Below are 21,039 nucleotides of genomic sequence, written 5' to 3' on the forward strand. Positions count from 1 at the left end.
TCATGATTTCTCGGCGGCCGAACATTTCCAGGCATTTCCCAACATTGGCCCTCATGCCCATGGCCCTGCGTGGTCCGGAAATTGCGATCGCCACGCGATCACAGCGAGGATGGGCGAGAGAAAATACGTGTGGAATTTCCACAGAAGTGACGGGAGGAATCATACACGAAAAAATTCCATATAAAACCGAAATGGATACACAAAGGACCACAAAGTTATTTCCGTTACCAACACTCATGCTTGTCGTTTTCTCCACGGATCTTCGTTTTTGTCAAGAGTCTTATTTTTTGGCCTTTCTGTGCGCCTCTTCTCTCTCCGCGACTTCAGAAATTAAACACCCAAGAAAGAGACGATGAAGCAGAAAAAGCCCACATATCATGCACTCGTAAGCTTACCGTGATCGCTGTGGATGGGATTCAAGTGCTCACATACTGTTCCGATTGAGGTTCTAAACTTCAGCATGAAATCTCTCTCAATTGTCTGTAAATCATTTATTGAACATTGCAGTTCTGTCGCTCCACTCCAGCCAATTCGACTAATTGCTTTGCAGGATTGAATACAAATTTTTTGCAGATCTAATTACTGGATTGGCCACAATAACTGTGATTTGCACACAGACGCCAGATGAAAATAAGAGCCATAATTCAGTGCCCACAGCCCAAGTTATTTGAAAGACTGGTTTTTTTAGTGTCGATCTTCTACGATCACACTCTTGTGGAAATTGGCGACGCGATCGCGTATGCATGTGATCTGCGAGAAACCGGCGAAGAAATATCCGCGAAGATGGAAAAATTGCCGTACAAAATGCTGTCGCGCCTCTCTTTTGGCCCACAAGTCGAAGAGATGCGAATTGGGTTGTTGAAATATATGGGCTAAAAATGGACCTTTTTATGACTGGCAAGCAGTGTGCAAGAAATGTGGCCCATCATTGCGATGCTCCCGCACGCGCAAAAATGGTTGGAGAGCCGATGAAAGGCGCAAAGCTGCGAGGAACAATTAAAAATAAGCCAAAGTCAGACGAGGAACGGGTTTTTGCCCAGAACAAATGCACACACGAGAACTATGATGAACGGAAAAAGAGGAAAGAAATGAAATATTATTAGCCTTGACCGTTGCAAGAAGTCCAGCAAGTTTAGTGAGGCTTTTGCTTAGTGTGTGCTCACAATTTGTCCATGGCAGCGAATACAAATCGTGTGCGATGCTAATTTACCAAGTGGCTGACGAGTGTTTGGAGAATAACAAAGACATCCATAGCAGAAATTATAAAATATCTTTGAGAAAATCTCTCAGCAAAACGGCAAATTCTTCTCCCCACCCAAAGCTAATCTTGAGCTATTTTCGTGGGAGAAAAGGAGGATCAGCGATACTTCTCATTTACTCCCGTCCTTCGCCAACTATTCCGAGAATGTCTCTTTAGTTGTTTCTCAAGTTTTTTTTCTTCTCTCCGCTGAGCTTGACTCTGTGTTTGCGAATCATTTGCTGAGGTGTATCAAAGCGTCCAAAGCTTGAGGAAGGACGCGATCTTCCAAATTTTCCGTTCGCTGGATTCCAAATGTTGTTTTCAAGCATGGAATGCAACTGCAGTTCAAAATCAACATTTGCTATAACAGAGAATAGCCGTTACTACAAAACCAAAGCTCATTTTTAACCCTTTTAGGATTCACCAAAGAAAGCGGGAATCCCTGTGCCGAAGCATTGCAATGTTCTACATATCAAGGTAATATTCAGTAAATTTCTTATGGCATAAAACGAAACCCTTCAGTTCAGCTGGAAAAGACTTTGAGATCACCTTTTCAGTATGACTAATTTCTTCACATTCTTCACTCCAAACGATATTCTACGCGTCATTTATCGCGGCATATTATAATAGTGTCTCACCGGAAATTGTCAGAGTGTAATCACATGTCGAAAAAGCGAGCAATAATGTGTAACATAGGTCGGGTAACGACCAATACGATCAGTCAACACAAATTTATTTACATGAATGGTTTCTCTCATTGCATATGTACTATCGGGGACGCTCTCCCTCTCGAGTCAGAGTCTAGTCGATGATGTCACGCTAATAATCGTGTCTCAAGGTTATCACACCTCTGCAGATTTTCTGGGCGACGCCGCAATTGAGTCTGAAGATGATCCGAGAGCAATTCTCATGATTCATCACAATTCAGTGACACAGAGTCGGTGTTCTGCGGCCAGTGGCGATTAATTAGTGATGGTTTGTTAATAAAAGTTGCAGACAAAATAGAGGACGAAGTCAGTAGACGGCGAAACCGCGACTTCTCACCTGAGAAGCGTTGGCAAAAAGTTCACAGGCAAAAAATCCGTTACGTCTGCTCATTCGAATATAATGCTCATGACATTGGCAGCTACAATGCTAATGTACTTACCGTCTAGTGTAGGAGAAAGAGACACAGTATATCTTGTCCTTGAGCGGGGCAATAGCTGCTCTCTGCGTCGCACATGTTTGAAATTCATATTTTGCAAAATTTGTGTATAATGAAAAAGCACACGGCGCGTGTGCTTTGAAGTTTAAATGGTTTGCCATAAAAATGTGTGCGGCGCTGCCATACCGACCACGCCGTGACAGCGCCACTCTCACCACCTTCGCCATAACTCACCATAGTCCTCTCTCTGTTGTGTGGTGGATTCGTGAGAATGGTGTCTCTCGGGAAAAAGTGTTGATTTTTCCGTATTTTTCGCAATAAATACAGTTAATATCGCATTGAAGAGTGCTCCAAGTGGTGCAGCATTGACTCAGCTCTGTGTTGCAGCAGGAAGCAGCCTTATCAACGTCCTCTAGGACCCTTTTCAGGTAAATTAGCCCGAGGGCGGGGGGAGTGACATTTTCGCGAAAGTCACCACCGAGGGCGCGCGGCGCCGCGGGTGCCCCTCAAGACTGTTTCACAGCTCCCGAAAAACCCCAAAAATCGCCTCTCACGAGCTCACTTTGTCTGCAAAGGGGCTCATTTTGGTTGCGGCGCTTCTCAACTGTTTTGTTTGCGACTCTTTGCTCGGTCTGTTTGACGGTTGCCTTATCTAGGGGCTGCTCAGAGCTTTGCAGTCTGAGGATTGCTTGTAGCGCACCACATTGGGAATGAGGCGCACATTTGCTCCATTTTCTAGGCCAGCCAGTCTGGAAGGCTGCAAAATATCATGCTCTGCGAGCGACGCTTGGTGTGCTCGCAGGCCTCGCAGGGGCTCACAACTCGCTCAGGTAGATTCTCGCCTAGGCGAAAGAAGGACAGCAGATAGAGAGGGTTCCCTGCCTAATTTATGACGACGAGCTCGTGAAAAAATTGCATTTGTGTGCGTCCCTCTGGGCTTACGACTCTGCGAGAACGAGCCATCTGCAGAGGACCTTTCTCACCTGTTTAGAAATCACTGAGAAATTGGGATGCTCTCCTGGGGAAAGCCCGGCTCCATGTCAAATATTCATGCCACATTCCGCAGTGGATACAAATCTAGGCCAATTAATCACTCCTTCAGCAAGAATCACTGGGAAAATTCCATACCTATGAATCACACTCATCACGGTGGAAATTGTGTTATTGAGAAGAGTCAGGGAAAAATCAATGAACACTGAATTGGAAAATTAGGAGCAGATTTGAAGTTGTTCATACTTTTTTTTTACTTCAAGAAATCTCATTTTTCATGCTGAAATGATAATTGAATTTCAAACTCTTAGTGATTGAAAACATTTCTTTCCTAGTGTGCGATAAAAGCATTTATTGTAAATTTTTGTGCATAGAATTCATTTGAATCAGATTAGAAATGCACAGAAATTTATGAAGAGTTTGGCTCTGAATCCGAATTGCTTCGAAAGCATGAATTTCTTATCAAGAAAGAAATTAAAGCAAATAAACATGATTCTGTGACATTTTCATAACTTTTGTCCGCTCTGCATAAACGAAAAATCCTGACTTGACAGTTTGATTAGAATTTCTCTTGAAAGTTTCTGTGCCTTCGAAAATGAACGCATAGAGAAATTTCTTTGGGACAGCCTTAGTTTCTGTGCTGGGCTTTCTTTGCACGTGTTTTGTCCCATAGGAAAGGAAATAATATTGTAAAAAGAAAAGTTATTCAGAAAATGTCCGAAATGGTAAATATATATAAGCGAGTATGCGTGAAAAATAGTCTGGAAAAGTCAATTTTCAATTTGTTCAAGTGCGCTAAATTCCCACTTGGGGCCACATTGTGCCGATAATTGTTTGTAGATGCGGAGAGAACACTCTCTGGGGGATTTGTGATGTACACATATACGGGCTTCCTCGGCGATAAATTACAATATGTAAATATATGAACAATTGGTGTGCTAAGATGAGGATGAAAGATCCATCAGCTGCTTGTTTGATTTCATTCGCATTTTATGACGTTGACGGCTTCTCAATTTGCTGGAGCGACGCTTCTTGACGCAATTATTTATATATTCGATAAGAGTGAAATTTCGCGCGATTGCGGAGGAAAGAGTTTGTCGCGGTGAGGCGGGCGGACGGGCGGGCGGGGGGATTATTGGCAGAAAGTGTGTGCCTGACGCGGATTCCTGGCACTGTTCAACATCTTTCGCGTTAATAGGTGACGTTGGGAATCCAACAGAAATAGATTGTGACGTGTCCAAATTGCTTCTAGCATGTTATTCGGGACTTTATTTTTATATTGCGCCAGATGACAAATTTTGTACAATTGTCTGGTAACAAGAAAAATTCATTAGGAAAGTTCTGCGAGGAAATAACACTTATATTTCTTTGATTGGGTATAATACTATCATGCATAAGTTCTTAGTGTGTCAAATTGTGTAAATTTGAATTACAGATTCCAGAAGATTACTATTTTTAAATTACATTTTAAACTATTTAATCGGGGTGAAAATGTTGAATGGAGTAGTTTGTGGAATATATTTGCAACTCAATTGACTAAAATTAAATTTAAGTGTCTGAATGAGTGTTTAGAATAGATTTCCATAAAACTCTAGTCACGTTTTTGATGTTTCTGATTGTATGCAGAAGCTTTTCATCTCTTTAGCATTCCGCGTGTGTGTGTGTGTGAATGAAAGGAGAAGAAATGTTTGGTACTTTTCGAGATAAAAAGCAATTCCACATTATTGAGTTTGTTTGTTGGTGTATTCTCCACTTCACTTGTATCCACTGCACTGCAAATTCTTTGTTTCCTTAAAGTGCAGTATTTTGCAAGTCTTCTGGGGGATGAAATGTGTAAGTGAAATTGAAGACAGACTCTAAGTAAGTTTTCATCGTTATTATAGTCATCATCATCACCATAACGTAATCTATTGATATATTTTCATTATGACTCTTCTCTTTTGTCCCTTTGTCATCGCCTCTCGTGAAGAGTTATTGAGGGTAAAAGTGGCAAAGAAGTGTGGGGAGTTTGTGAGTTCACGAATTGAAAAAGTTTCCTCAGCCATCACGTATGTGACGAAGGTACACAATGTGGATGACCTCTAAAATTGCTTTTGCACTGAGGTTAAAGTACGGGGATGTTCAGGAATGTCCAAATGATCCTCGTAAGAATTGTATTATGGTATTGTTTCATCTAACAAGAAGGAGGAATAGTGCTGATGAGAGTGTAGTTACAATAAATAGGATTATTTGAATTTCTATGGCTGACGCAAATATTGTTTAAGGGATATTCTTACCCTCTCTGCTTGATTTCTTTTCAAAGAAAACAGTAAGTACCGATGGAGGAAATATTGAAGTGAGGGCATGAAGAGTGTCTGGAAAATGCATGGAAATAGTTTCTACATAGAATATGGTACTTACGTATTATCTTCTCTAGACAGAAGGAAAAGAAAGGAGAGGTATTGCTTTATGTAAGATGTTTGCTGACGATTTATGGGGTTATGTCCACACAGTGAACGTTGTTTACATGAAAAGTTTTATATTTTATCGAGGGTAAGACGTGTTCAGTATATATTTTATATTCTTTTGCACTGTATCAGGATGTTGCATATGTTTTTGCTGTGTGTAGTTGAGAAGACTTTGTGAAAAATCCACAAATAAAATCAGCTAAAGTCTGCATCTTGCTTCAACATAATCTCACTAAGAAGCTTCATTAGAATTGGAAATGTTGAGCTGGAAGATGGAATACAAAAGACTATTTGCTTTGATTTATCTAGTGATGCAAAATGTCTTGTCATCATATCGCTGAAGAATATTTGTGATAAGTGCAAGTCAGCAAGAACATGTGCAACTCCTCAACAGAATGCATTTCTCGTCAATTTACCACACAGAGTCTCTTGTACTTTTCGTTTCACCCTCTTGATTTTGTTGCTACTGGCAATTGAATTTTTCTGCTAAACTTTTCTGATCATTTGTGCCAAATTCCCGTTCGTTTTTCAAATTGGATGATGACACAAAAATGGCGCATAATATGTGAAAAGATCTGTGAAGCTATTTGTCGTCACATCGGGAGTTGGGGGGGTAGCATTTTGCCGAAGAAGAGAAGATATGTATGGGAGCTTGTTTGTAAAATGTTTTCGATGGAAACTTGCTTTCTCTGCTGTCCTTTCGCGTCAAAGAAAATTGCATTGCATAAGAACATTGACATTGGGTGACAAAACCTCTTTATCATGTTTAGGTCATGAGTCAATAGAGTGTGAAAAGATGGGATTTTAAATAGTTTTTTAAATTGAATGTGACAATTTTTCCATCAATTTTCCACTACTAAAGTCCTCTAATTGTTTTTGTCTCTCTTTCACGTCTCCCCGAATATTGTCTTCATGCTTCATTGTGGATTCTGAGGTTGTTTTCTCAACATTACACAGATGAATTGGAGTAAGAAGTCCTTCTTGCACACCCAATCTAAGTAATTAATCACAATATGTAGAGAAATGATGTGGTTTATCTAGAGGAGACAAAGGCTTCAGGACAAATTCCCAGAGAATGAGGAGGGAAAGAAAATGTGATTAATATTGTGGCAGTGAAACTACTAACACACACAAGCATATAGTGTGTCTATTTATGCTAAAGAGGAAAAATCTATGGGTTTTCGCCCCTTTTATGCTTACATCGAGGTCAAGTTTACATGAGGAATTTTCTTCAATATCTTTTCAGAGGGTGTTATATTGGCTTTGAAGATCGATACACGAAAGCAATTTCAACGTTCATGACTTTGTGACGCATTTGATGAGGAGTGGCGACCGCGGAGACGAGGGCGCGTGCTTTTTTATTGGAGCTGGCTGTGACGGACTCTGCTGGTCCCCAAGTAATTAAGGATCGCTCCGAAATAGAGACATAGAGAGAGAGAGAGAGTGGTGTGGAAACGGCGAAGTGAAGGATATTAAAAAGTTGATGGAATCGCCTTGTGGAAAAGTTGAAAGTGACACAACCAATCGAATTTGCCATCTTTTTCCTCACGTCTGAGAGTCAACATTTCGCCAATTTACACAAGAAAACGCAAAAAGGTGCTACAGAAGAAAGGTATGAAATTTTTCTCATTTTCTCTTGAACTATGTTTCATTTTCTTGGGAATGGTTCTCATCGAGATGATTATATGGAAGACATTATATTCTCCTCTCGTGTTGTATATAAAGTTGGGACTCTGTTGGAAAAAATGATGGTCACAGATGGGAATTTGGAAAATTTTGAAACTTCATTTCACAACTAAAACAAGCTAGTTGAGTGCAATGGAATATCCTGAATTGTTAGTGGGGTAAATTTGCAGGATTGCTTATTAAATCGCTGTTTAATTTAATTAGGGGGATATTTGTATGACCTTTGTTGAATGGGAGCTGATTTCATGTATTTGAAAGTGAACATTAGATGGTGCAAATTGCAAAAGGATGCATTTTAGTTGGTGTTGGCTTATTTTGGATTGTGTAGAATCCTTTTGTGATGCATTCGCTTGTTGGGTTGTGTACTGATATAATCATATGCAAAATATGTATGTTGCGTTGGAAATTCAGCAATTTCAACTGTCATTTGTGGAATATAAATGCACTATTAATGCTATCCAATCTGACATATCGCATTTATTGGTTTCCCCCATTGGCATTGTCTCTCTGGCTCATTTCACTCAGACTCTCCGTGTACTGCATAACTGGCTAAAAGCTCGATCCTGGTGTGGACCATTGTGTGTATGTAGGTGAGTGCGAGTGAGAGGCGCAGAGAGAGAGGGTGAGAGCGAGAGGGTGAGTGAATGAGAGAGGCTGCAATCCTGTGGTCTATTTAATTCTATTGATTTTCTCGTGGTTTGTTCACACGGAGACACACAGTGAATGTTCATTTTGACTGGCCCTGTTATCAAATGCTACAGCCAAGTATGAATGCGAGTATGGATTTCGCATATTTTGTGTGCACCATCTGCAAAATCATTAAAATCAGTGCTAAAGTATTTATGTGTAAATTTCAGTGAGGAAATAATATGGATTGTCAGCTTTGGTAAAGTTGTTCATGGTTCGGTTGTGTGTAATTAATGCAGAATTTTGAAATAATCTACATATTTAGTGTAATATCACGTTGTTGTATTTCGGCAAAACAACCCAGGGAAGTATGTGATAATCAATAATTTATTTTTGATTAAAGGCCCATAAATATGTCCAATTTTTCCCTATATGTAAGGATATTGTGGGTCGAACATGTTTTTACTTCCTTCGATGCTTATTATATTTTGCTGTTGGGGTTTTTACAAGTTTTGTCAATAGTGAAAGAACCTTGGGCAAGTTTTTGTCTGAGTGGCAAATTCAATAGTATCTTGGAATGCTCACAAGTAATAAAATAAAACTTTATATTGCACTGAAGTGAGGACTCAGAATGTTTTGTTGAATGTATTGAAGATTTCTGTAGGAAATTAAGCAAATTGATTTGGAATTTTATCAGTTGATATTGAAAAAGTTTTGAATGATTTCACGGTATAATTTAAGTAATAAAATTACCTATTGTTATTATGCATTGAAGATTTTTCAATGTAAGAAAAATGAGAAATATTTCTTGCCACATTAAGGAACAACCCTGATCGAGAATATGCTATATGTTATCGCTTTTCTCCTTTCTTCCACCTCATTCGGGGTGTAATATGGAAAAATTATAAATTTTCGCGTGTGTTTTCCACCATAAATACCCGCTGTAGTGTGGATCCTGGGCTGTGGGGGGATGTGCAAATGGCAAATGGGGGATAATTGACATGATTTATTGTTGTGTTGCCCCTTTCCACAGATAAATTGCATTTTTAAGCATTATTCTTGTTCGCTGGAGATTGCGGCCATGTTGGAGGATATTTCCAATGAAATGATTATAATTTTATTTCATCGTCCATGGCACTCATCAGCTCATTTCCGGGTGAATATCTACCACGCGAGAGTGAGTGGGTGAGACACATTTATCGTCGGATATTCCAATTTATGTAATGTTGGAAATAATTGATAAATTGATTTACGGACTTATTTGGGAATTCCCACAATCGATAGCTTTCAGGGGGTGTTTTTGTGTCCTTTTATTATATGCTCTCACATTATTATTACATATGTATCAAGCGGATAAATATTTATTCAAAGCGTAAAGTAAATATGGTGAAAAAATTGAATTAATTGTGATTTTATCTCTATATCAAAGGGTGAAAAGCTTCGAGTTATCGTGAGAGATTTCTAGAGATATGCACAAGTAATTGGTCAATATCGACAGAAGCAACACTAAATTGAGAATAAAGTAAACTACAAATGTATATATTGACGCTTAAGGGTGGAATAATTTTAGGAAATTTTCTCGTCGAAAAAAAATCAATAATCATATGAAGTTCTCGTGGCTGAATCCGATAAGCGTTCGGCGCTCATCCATATAAATTTACGAACGTATTTGTTGAGACGTTAGAAATATAGATGCTCAATTCCTGACATTTCAAAGTTTGCGTGTGTGGCTCGGAAAGCTTTAAAGTTACCCTAATTGAATTTGTAATTCTTTGGTGTAACAGTCAAGGTTGTGAGCTGCAAAAGTCAACTTTTTTTTGTAGAGACATGCATAATAGATGATAAATATTGATATTTGCATATATTCTCAAAATATGTTTAATAATTAATAATGATTTTTTTTGAAAGTTTAATAGGATTTGTCGTGGAAACTTTAAATATAAATGCATTTTAAATTATCCATCAATTTTTAAAATTATAGTGTTTTTTGCCGCTATTTTGAGAGTCTTTTAGGGAATAATAAAAAATGCACAAAATGATATGAAAAGTGTATTTGGGTCACTTACATTAAGTACATAATACTTATGTGTGTCAAGTAGTATTTCAGGAATTCCAGAAATATTTTACGATATATAAAATAAAGCGACTTCTGTATATTTCAGTGACATAATTTATGATTGCAAATCAAATTTAAATTGCTCTTAATTGGGTATAAAATTATTCACTTGCGAACAAATAAAGTTTTCCCATTATGTAAATGTGTCATTGGACATTTTTAGCATATTGATTTGTATTTTAATTGACAACTATACTTACAAAATAGTTTCTATTTGAGCAAATGACCAAAACGAATCAAAACCAACAAATATTCTGTTTTACGATGGGAATGCAAAGAGAGGAATAAAAAAATTGAACCAAATTTGTCTGTTTATAATGGTAATTAATATATGCTAATGATGGAAATTACGCTGAAAGGAAATGCATTGTGAATTTTCATGCAATTTGTGAGCATGTGTAAACAAAAGTACGAACTTGTGTATGATTTTCTATTTGGATTTTCCCATGTAGAATTATCTTGTGAAATCTCTGAAATTTGTTTAAAATAAACTTTTCACATATGAAAAGCTAAGGTTCGCGAATCATGAACAGTGAAATAATTTTCTCACAATTTCGGAGCCCAGCGGGAAAAAGGGTGAAAATGAACTTTTCTTGCAATACAAGAGGAGTTTTCATTTCACAGTAAATTTCACCGGAACTGCATATTGCGACTCATTCTACATAATATTCTCTCTCGACAATTTTCTCTGCAACATTTATTCATATATTTCCTAGAGCGAAATTGTGGATAAACTCACATGAGATTTTTCATTACACTTCGTGAGATTATAACTTTGAAAAACTCTTAATTTATGAGTGAGAGAAACTGTCAGTAATTGTTAGCAAGTACTTTCATGACAATATGCTATCAGCTTATGGCGTGTCCCTTGCTGAAAATGAAAATGAGCAAGTGCTAAAGACAATTCTCTGCGGATTTCCATCAAAAACACCGTAGGGTTGGAATGAAGCCTTGACATTTTTCGTCCAATGTGAAGGCATATAAGCAGAGGTGCTTGATGTTCATGTGCACGTAAAATCTAGTGATTAATACCGAAACGATTAGCTTGATTGTGGATAAAGAGATATATCCTCAGAAATAAGTAATGAAATATTCATAAAAAGAATAATGTATGGATATTCTGGAGAATATCATGTGAGATGCATACAAAATTATATTTTCAATGAATATATGAATGAATAATATTAGCTGATGTGATATGATTAAATAAATCCATTGAAAATTATCTCTCAGCTTCTTGTTAGCTCTGTCAGATGAGAAAAGTGAAATTGATCTCAGTTATGCTCCTTTCCTGTACGAATTAATTTATGTCTTCGGAATACTGTGAAGTGAACAGTTAACTATGTATATTTTTTAATGTGTGACGGTTTATTCTAAATCGTTAATTCATGTAAATTTTGCGTGACAATTCCAACTACTGACGATTTTCTCCAATAAATTCGTGCAATGTAACTCACACTGTTTGCCCAAGAGTATTGTGAAAAGCACATTATTTACATACATATGTAGGTATATATATTAATTACAGCGAACTCGGAGAAACAATTTTAATTATAAATGTCTCACATGATATGATATTATGCTACAAGTTTTATAGTGATTTCCATTAATTTAATTTTACGTGGGCACAAAGTGAAACTTGTTAATATTTTAAACATTCATTACTTATGAAAGGGTTTGTTAGTGAAATTCGGCACAGGTTCACACATTGAGAGTCTCCTGGTAGAAATTTAATAGAGCGAGAGAAGAGAAGGAAAATTACGACAATTATTGTGAAGTATATTCAAATTTATTTGAATTCTCAATTCTAGGATATTTTTTCCTTGTGTGATATGTGAATGGTGCACTTTTCCATGAAGAAAATCTGTCAGTTTCAGAAATATGAAGGGAGTTGGTGGTAAATTGATATTTTAAAAAATTCGCACTATGCACATTTGAGTACTGCGAGGAGGATATAACAATATAGGGATGTTCTGAGAATTTGTACGTATTTTCTCGAAATAATATTCTCAATTCTGCTTAGTCTTCTTCCATTGATAAAGTTTACAGGGAAACTGTACATATTTACTATGGAATTTGTTTGAAAATATTTCAAATGTTTTTCTCGTAATTGCAAAAAGAATGAAAAGCCCTGTGGATATAAATTTTCTGTGGTATTACAACTTGCATAGAACATACAACAATGAATGCTGACCCAGTTTCGTTTGCTTTCTGTGCCCAGCGCCACTGACATGTTCCCTGGGCAATTGTATACGAAGTTGTGCATCGCAGTTTGGGATGCTGAAGAGGAGTATGAGTTGGTAAACCTTGTACATGGTTTAGGACATAATTACCATGATACATCAACTGTCGCATGAATCTGTTTAATACTTAATATTATTTTCCAACTAGTGTGGCGAAGGGAGAGCAATAATCGTGTGGATTGTAGTAGAATTTTCCTTTTGTTTGATTTCCGGGAAATTTCTTCATTTCTCAACCTTGCCGAGCTCCTCTGTGTGTGAGCCTCCTGCCAGGCAAAAATTGGTAGCGTGCGGGGTCGATTTGTGTGCTCTTGAAATTGGTCGCCATTCAGGGAGCCGTGGTAGTGAGGAATAAAAGGCAAACAAACAAATTGCATATATAAGGATACATTTATTTCTCCTGCTACATACAATACTAACTGTGTTGAGACATATAAATGTACAGAAAATTTATTAGATACTCGTTCTCATGTCTACCGTCGCTGGTTGAGTTCCCTTCGCCTGTTCCTGTGCAGTAAATTCTGGACTATCATAGCGAGAGAGGGAGAAAGAGAGAGATAATTCATGGTCTTTGAAAAGGTCATGAAAAGATCTCTCATTTTTGCCATTTTCTGACACTTTAATCTACTCATAGCGAGTTATGGACTAAAATAATTGGGATTGTGGTAAAGTTGAGAGAAGATTATAAATTTAAATCAAATAGTTTTTGTCCTAATTTCATTACAATGATAAATTTTGGTTTTTGGCTTAAATTGATTTAGAAGATGTTGCTATGCCATCGATTGAAGTACATTTCAGAAGAGGTTTCAAGCTCCAATGATTGAGCTTTGTTTAGATAAGTGACACAATGATTCCACCTGAGGCAACGAGTTTGTTTGCACGAAATATAAGAAATGTTTGTCTTATCAAATTGTTTAATTTACACTTATCAGGTATGTGGAAAATGGTAATTTCATACTACAAGGTTTCAATGATCGAATTTCATACTTTTTTTTGTGTCGTTTTCCCTGCATTACAGTAAATATATGTATTATACATAGCATTCATTAGCTAATTTTGTCTATTTGAATTCCTGTGTGATTTTTCCGGCGTCATTGCGTAATGTGGGCTTGAAAGCGTCTAGCATATTGATTGTATGTTGTAATTGAGTTCCTGGTAAACTATATAGTTGTGATATGAGACGAATATGTGTTGGCGTTGTTTGTGGAGAAGACAAGATGCTTCTTTCTTTTGCTGGTGGTGGGAAGAATTTTCCGACTTTGTGCATACACTGTAAGTCTAAACAGAATATTTGGCGTATAGTGAGAGACTGTGGGGCAAATTGTTGCCAATGGTAATTAATGACGCCAAAAATACGCCACGAAAAGGCAGAGGCATCATTGTTGAATTGGCGTGCTTTCGTGCCAGGATTGCGGGTTAGCGATGAAGAGGCTGCCGGTGGCTTTCGAAATGAAAATTTTACAATTGGCCACTGATGCTGAATGCCTGAGACTATCATCCGAACAATTTTGTTCTCTGTGGTGTTCTTTTTTTTTCTTCTTCTAAACGAAATTTTTCGGTCTATGATGAGATGCCAATTGAGATGGTGAGGAACAACTGTCGGTATATAGCTTAGATATTTACAAGCGGGAAATTCTCAATGGCAAATTATAATGTAAATACAGAGTGGTGAGTTGAGGCATTTTATGGGATTTTTTAAGGAGAGAGAGATGAAAGGCAAAAGAAGTTGTACCAGGCGCCTCCATTCCATTTGAACTTTTATGCTCGTGGTAGAGATGGTGAAATGTCTATTTTAAGAGCGTTTGTATACAGCCTTTTGTGAAATTGCACTTTTTATAGGCTCCTTCCCTTGGCTAAAAATAAGGAAATTGGCAATATAATAATTTAAAGGTCAAGCATTGATGGCTTAAGCACGAGTTCTCAACAAAGGGAAATAAAAATTTGCATAAAAGTGTATTAATGTGTACACATGAACATTTATCGATTTTTTGCTGTGGAAATCTCTTAAGCAACAACATTTTTTTTGTACTTTGTCGTGTTTAAATATCACATTGAGGGTTGCTTTAAAAATAGAAGAGAAAAATCGAAATTCTTTACCCTTTAACCTTCCATTCATTGGAGGGTTGAAGTGCTAAATGGTACACATAATCTTTTCCTTCATTTAGTTTTCTGTGTGGAAAAAAGTTTTTAATATTATATATCATGTTATTTTATGGAAATGTTCAATTTGAACGCATTTTCTGGGATATTTTCTCTATGCACAATGAAAATTCGTGACTTGTGCTCATAAAATGCATTTTCTCTCACTCCTTTCTTTTTGAACCACGTTAAAATGCAAATTTTGATTATTCATACGACTAATGAGCTCTGTAGTTGGTGTTTCTGCTGCTCTTGAGTTTATGCTGTTTATGTATGGCTCAAAATGTGTATATGAACACTTTATGTGGTTTTAAGGGAGTGAGACTATCATGTAGTGAGATTTGATAATACAATGCTTGTCCTTTTTCTAACTAGCCAAGCTGGAAAAAGCGTCAATTATGTCACTGTTCATATTAGAATCAGGATAAGATTATTTTCCCGATAAATCTTATCAATGACAAACATAAGTGTTAAAAGCATATAATGGTGGCGTCAAAACACTCAACAAATATGGGCAGCACTAATAGCGAGACTTGATGAAATTAAGGACATTTCACTGTGTCACATCCAAGGTTTGATCTTTAAAATAATGTCATATTCAATTCAATGAGCACCTGTCTTCCAGTCCATTACCTTGATGCTGTTGCATTTAAGCTCTTAATTCTGATGGAATCATTATCATTTCATACTGTGATGCATATTGATTGCGCAATGGATTTAGCTACATATATATTATCCATGTGTACTTATATAAATGACGAATTGGAGTGAGTGGCAGAACAAGCGAAACATTGACATATTGAGTGAATGAGCGATGGTGAAAAATTGCGAGAAGGGGTTGAGATGAGAGAGTGAGAGAAGTTGGCAAAAATCGAAGTGCGATTGTATTCACTTGACCTAAATACTCAAAATTGTGCTTCCACAGCTCCAAACAAAGTATCTGAAGCGATGAGGGTGACAAAGAAGGTATATATTGCATGGGGTTCCAGGACTACTTGGCAAAGAATTTTCCTCTCTTTCCAACCCAAGACATCTTCTTCCGAAACTCATGGGTGTATATGTTCTCAAATTTCTCTAACTGGTTGCGCTGCACATCGCCATATCGTTCTCAGGTTGTCTTCCTTGCACCAACTTTTGGGTATTGCCTCTTTTCTCTGTCGGAGATGAAAAACAGGACACTGGGAGATGGATGCTGGCCGTGGTGTTGGAATGCTTCACTGGGAGAGACGGTTTTTGGGCACGAGGAATTCTCTCTCGCTCTCACTTTAGGGATGTTTTCTTGGCGCATGTATCCTAGTGGAAGGGGGCTGCCTCACTTCCTTCACTTGTTATTGTGTATTCTGCAGAAATCCCGAGGCTTGCATGTGAGAATTTTTGAGAGCACCCTACATTTTCCATATTTCCGCCTGCTGAAAATGGATGCCGCGCGAGAGAGGAGGATTTTTCTGGACACACGACGCTCTGTGTGTGCACCCCTCCACTCGTCCGTGGTCCAGATTTTCTGCGTTGCTTCCAATTTATATGTATTTTCCCAGTTTCCTCTGCCAATATCGCTCCCGCGATTGCGTGGTGGCACATGAGTGTCAAGGGAGAGTGTGTGTTTGGGAAAAATGGAGGGAAAGTGTGACGCTGTTGCCAGTCTTCGTGCCATTTTGCCTGGCTTTTCGAATATTCCCACTTCGGTGCTGCAGTTATTGATTTTGTGGAGTCCTGGTGGCCCACATTCTGCTCTCAATATCTACATACATAGAATTTATATAAGGCTCTCAATCCAGAGACAGATGTCTCTGGATGTTTTAGGTGAGAGACTGAAACGGATAGAATAGAATTCTAATTATCAATTTTAATATTTATTCCGAAAACTTTATGCAAGCGAATGAATGTGTTTAATTACAGTTCAGATTAGAGTTTCTTCTTTTTTGTTTTCTCAATCTAGCTGGAAAAGAGTGTTGGCCTTAATTATTTCCATTTATAAATTTGGGTTGAATGCAGAAAATCATTTGTGTGCGGATTTTCCAACATCGCGTACGGAGGAAAAGTGGAAATGTGCCTGTGTTGATTTGACACGGGCTGTCGTGAGTTTGTGTGCGTTGTGATTTTCTGGCCTGACAGAGAGAATTTAAAAGGGAAAACGCATGCGTTAAACCTAATCGTTCTCAATCTGATGTGATTTATATTGTTGGCATTGTGTGTTAAATGTGTATATGTGCTTCTTTCTCTTCCCATGAAGATAAATTTTAATACTTTGAGATGTTTTCCTTTTTCCTCAAACCTCAAACTCTAATTTCTCTCTCTTGCCAATGCTTGCTTGCTTTTTCAACAAAGATACACACAGTGAGCGATATTATGTTTGTATGTATAGAGAAGGATCTAAATTTGGCTCCAATATTGCTAAACTAGAGTATTTATTTGATTGTGTGACCTTTTATTGTTTTTCCCTTGTTTTTTTCCTCGTCAAACTTTCGTGTTGCAAGAGAATTCTGTGTTTGAGCTTTAAGTGCCTCATTTATTCTATTTCATCATTGTGCAAGATTTTTCGAGATGACGGCAAGAGTTTCGTATGAGGAATGCAATAATCAAATAATAATGAGTAAGCAGCAAATTGTAAAAATTACTTTTCTGCTGCTTTAATTAGTGCATTTGGTCAGGAGAGTGATATGCATTCCAAACGGATAAGCATTGTATGTGGAAAAAGAGGGGAAGGAGCCTAGGTAAATGCGCTAGTTGGAGTGTAAGTGTAAATGAATAGAGAGCACGTAACAATGATATTCCACAGTATGGATGTAATAACATTAAAAACGAGAATGGCCACTTTATGTGGAAATTTACACAAATGTACAGGACATTCGTGTTTTTACGATTTGAACATCACACGACACGGAAAAGGGGACTTTTTTTCTTCAATCGCTTTATTATAACTGTTATTTTTATATTCTACATTGTTAGGAGTTTTGCGTCTTTCGCGAGGATGATAAAAGGAATGTGAAATGGTTGGCCGATGATGAGGAAAAGGAGGATTCAATGCAAGACATGTGAGATGGTGTGTGGCAGTGAATGAAGGAAAAAAAAACCAACCCTTCTTAGGTGGTGTATTCATGGCAGCAACAATGGATTTTTTTTCCTACCCGTTCAAATTATTATCCAAGAAAGTGCGCTGATGTTGGTGGATTATTTGCGCTTGGGCATTCAGGATATTATATCTGTGTATTGTAGAAGATTTGATAGATTTTTTTTCTTCTCTTTATGCTCTTCTGTGAAAACGAAGTTTATTGATATGCTGATCAGATAAATTAAGTGGAAATATTCATGAAAACTGTGTGAATGGAGTTTTCGATTGTGTCACAGGGCAAATTCTGGCGATGAAAACTCTTCCATAAATGATGGTAACAAAGGGGAAATTGGTCGGTTGACCCAAAAGGATATTTACATTCTTTTTCTATTCCAAATGTTCCCTTATAAAGTGTTGAAATTGTATCCTTTAATTAGTCAGGACAAGATATGCACAAGCATATAAGTATTCTGTGCTTTTTTGCCCTCTGAAATCTTGATTCAATACAATTAGTGCTGTCAATATTCAACTGCAGCATCGGAGAATGTTTCCATAAATTCTCCGAGTGGCTTGCGTTGGCCAAAAATTGAGGTATTTCTCTCTTTCTCACTCGCTGACATGAAAATTCGTAGACTTTTCGCATTGAATTGGGAAAATTATTTGGGTTTTCCGTCTGCTCTGGCTTGTGAATGTGTGTCGGTGTGAATATTCATGCTCGGTCGGTGGTTCATAGTGGATTTTCGTGTGCCGATTCTCCTCCTGTTCTGTATGCTGTTCTTTTTGTTCATCTCTTTTAGAGATATAATTTGTGTGACGGTGTGCGTGTATGTTCTCATCTCTGGTGTGTGCCAGGAAATTGGGGGAAAATCTCCGAATGCTGATGCTCTGTCTCACTCTGTGATGTATGATGTGACGGGCATTTCATCCTCTTTCGGGGGAAAAATTCTATCTGGCTCATTCTCGACACTGTGGGATTCTTCACAAAGTGTGTCAGAGAGAAATTCCCCTCTCGACTGATGACAGGGTGCCTGGCACAGTCGGCCAGGCAGAGCTCTAAAGTGAGAAGGTATAGAGGAGAAACGGCGAGCAAAGGAGATACAGTGTGGCTGAAAGGAGAGGAAAATCAGATTTTCCTCGTCGTGTGCTCGAGACCAGCCAGTTCGGTTGGCGCCTTCGTGAAGGCATCATCACACTACAGGAGAAGTATCTTGCAACTTAGTGTGTTATCATACAACGGGATATTAACATTTTTCTTTATCTCCTACTATACATATATATAAGAGAAAACTATATACAATCATTGCGGAATCGTGGTGAAGCGGAAAATCTTGAGAAATATATCATTTGATGGAAAAGTAGCGCGTGAGAGTTGAAGTTGTCAAGTAAAATTTACCTTGTATTGCTGAGAAGGACACACAAATGTGAGAAAATCCATACTTGTGCGACACAGTGTGTGTGTGTGTGCTCTTTTTTCAGCCCTCAGTGTTTCTATTTGTGCAGAGTACACAAAAGAAAAGTGCTCTCAAATGAATATCACAGTGGGAAATGATCTCATCCGCAGATGGAGCATTCGCCTTGAGTGGATTTCCCACGAAAATGCTTGAATATTCCGACATTTAAAGCGAGAACTGATTCGGTAAAACTGCGATAAATGTGAAAAGGGAGAATAATTGTGAGCAGATGAACCCTGGAAATTCTAATGGTCTGACAAATGTGGCATATAAAAATTCAATAATTCCATAAAGTTCTTTTTGTCTTAATTTCTCTCGAAAAAAAAGAGAACAGTGTGCGTAAGTGGGCTTTGCCAAGTAGTGGGTTGGTGACGACGAAGAAAGGATGAAAAAAATGATGAAAATGGTAGTGAAGCAGAGAAAAGAGCAGAAGAACTTGTTGTGTAAAGTGTTGAATGAATTTCATTCTTGCTGTTGACGAAAAAGTGTCTATTTTTAAAACTCAAGTTATACACTGAAAACGCAAATCAATGGCAATTTCGGAAGAAGCGCCCATCAGTGACAATTTCTAAAGTGTGGACACGGAAAAAAGGTGAATTTATCTTTTACAAAAGGCGAAAGAGGGAAAGGACAATTTAAAAGAGTGAATTGAGAAGGAAAAAAATAATCACAATAAAAGAATATACTTTAAAATAGCTTTAAATCTTGTTATATTGCAAAAAGAGAAAAAGAATAGATGAAGATGATTATATATATTTACATTAAATATTTTACCAACTAAGGTCATATTGATAATAAAGAGAAAATAATCTTAAACTCAAAGACTACCTATACTAAAAACCTTACAAATACTAATGAGGATTACGCATAACGTCTAAGAAAAATATGTGATAGAAAGTATGTGATTAGTGCTATTTATTGATAAGCTGCTGACAAGTGAGGGAGAATTACTGTACGAGACATGATTACAAGTAGTATATTTGAGGAAAATATACAATTAAGTTGTGATTACTTCTATTCTATGAATAAATCATTTCAATTAAGCTACAGTGAATTAAAGTTTCTCTAAAACGAATCGAATATAATACTCTTTGTGAAATTTTGTTTTTGATAAAATCTTATGTGAGAATATATGTAAAATATAAATACGATATAATATATATGTGAATATATACATAGTTCGCCACTGCCAATTTTCTAATAAATCTTCTTTTAACACATAAGCATAAATAAGCATTAAAAGACACTGGCAGAGGAATCCTCTCAAGTTTATGAGATCGAGAATCGAGAGGTGGAAAAGGAACTCAAGTGTAAAATCGGATACCCTCTATTTACTTATCATTTCGCTGGTAGTGAAAAGGAGGTGAACCAGTTCTTTTCCTGCTTCTTTCTCCCTGACGACTCACTAAGAGAGAGAGAGAGTGACGATGGTGCGCGAATAGAGTGAGAAGGGAGAGAAATTGGAAAAGTTGTAGTATGTGAAATAATTAGAATTTATAGGACTTACGTATATATGATAACACTTAAAAAAAAAGAGATACGTACTCTAAGAACTTATAAAGGACTATTATAATAAGAGAATATTTAATCTTATTATAACATAACCAATCTACGATTCTTCCGCTTTGTATACAAAAATCGCCTGAAATGTAAGTTTTTATGTTGTTTTCTCTAGAATCATTGAGACTCTTTTTACCACTAGCATAACATAATAAAAAGTGTTTTTCCTATCTCTATTCTTCGCTCGTGACGGAGAAGAGAATATAGGAGGAAAATATGAAAATTTCACAGTTAGTACGTGGAAAAGCCTTGCCTTCTTCAGCGGTAAAATTGTCATCTTCAGTAGAGTTAATAATCATAAAATCGACTTAATATATTCAACGCTTTCGAGGGTGAGACAGAGAATATGG

General features: G+C 37.3%; 1 protein-coding gene across 7 annotated transcripts in view; it reads left to right on the top strand.

Annotated features, from left to right (window-relative positions):
• The first annotated feature begins 2,625 nt into the window (after window positions 1–2,625).
• The window catches only part of LOC132264293 (protein encore), a 38,104-nt gene continuing 19,690 nt past the window's right edge, over window positions 2,626–21,039 (top strand). For 5 of the 7 annotated variants that reach the window (XM_059764413.1, XM_059764421.1, XM_059764417.1 and 2 more), the window contains exons 1-2: window positions 2,626–2,812; window positions 7,068–7,433. The gene's annotated coding sequence lies outside the window, so the exon portion shown is untranslated. Of the gene's footprint in view, window positions 2,813–7,067; window positions 7,434–18,774; window positions 20,779–21,039 lie in introns of those variants that run through there. The other 2 variants (XM_059764416.1, XM_059764415.1) reach the window with 2 other exon arrangements.

The sequence above is a fragment of the Phlebotomus argentipes genome, unplaced genomic scaffold, assembly GCF_947086385.1.
Source record: "Phlebotomus argentipes unplaced genomic scaffold, Phlebotomus argentipes genome assembly contig_32, whole genome shotgun sequence".
In the NCBI taxonomy this organism is placed as follows: domain Eukaryota; kingdom Metazoa; phylum Arthropoda; class Insecta; order Diptera; family Psychodidae; genus Phlebotomus; species Phlebotomus argentipes.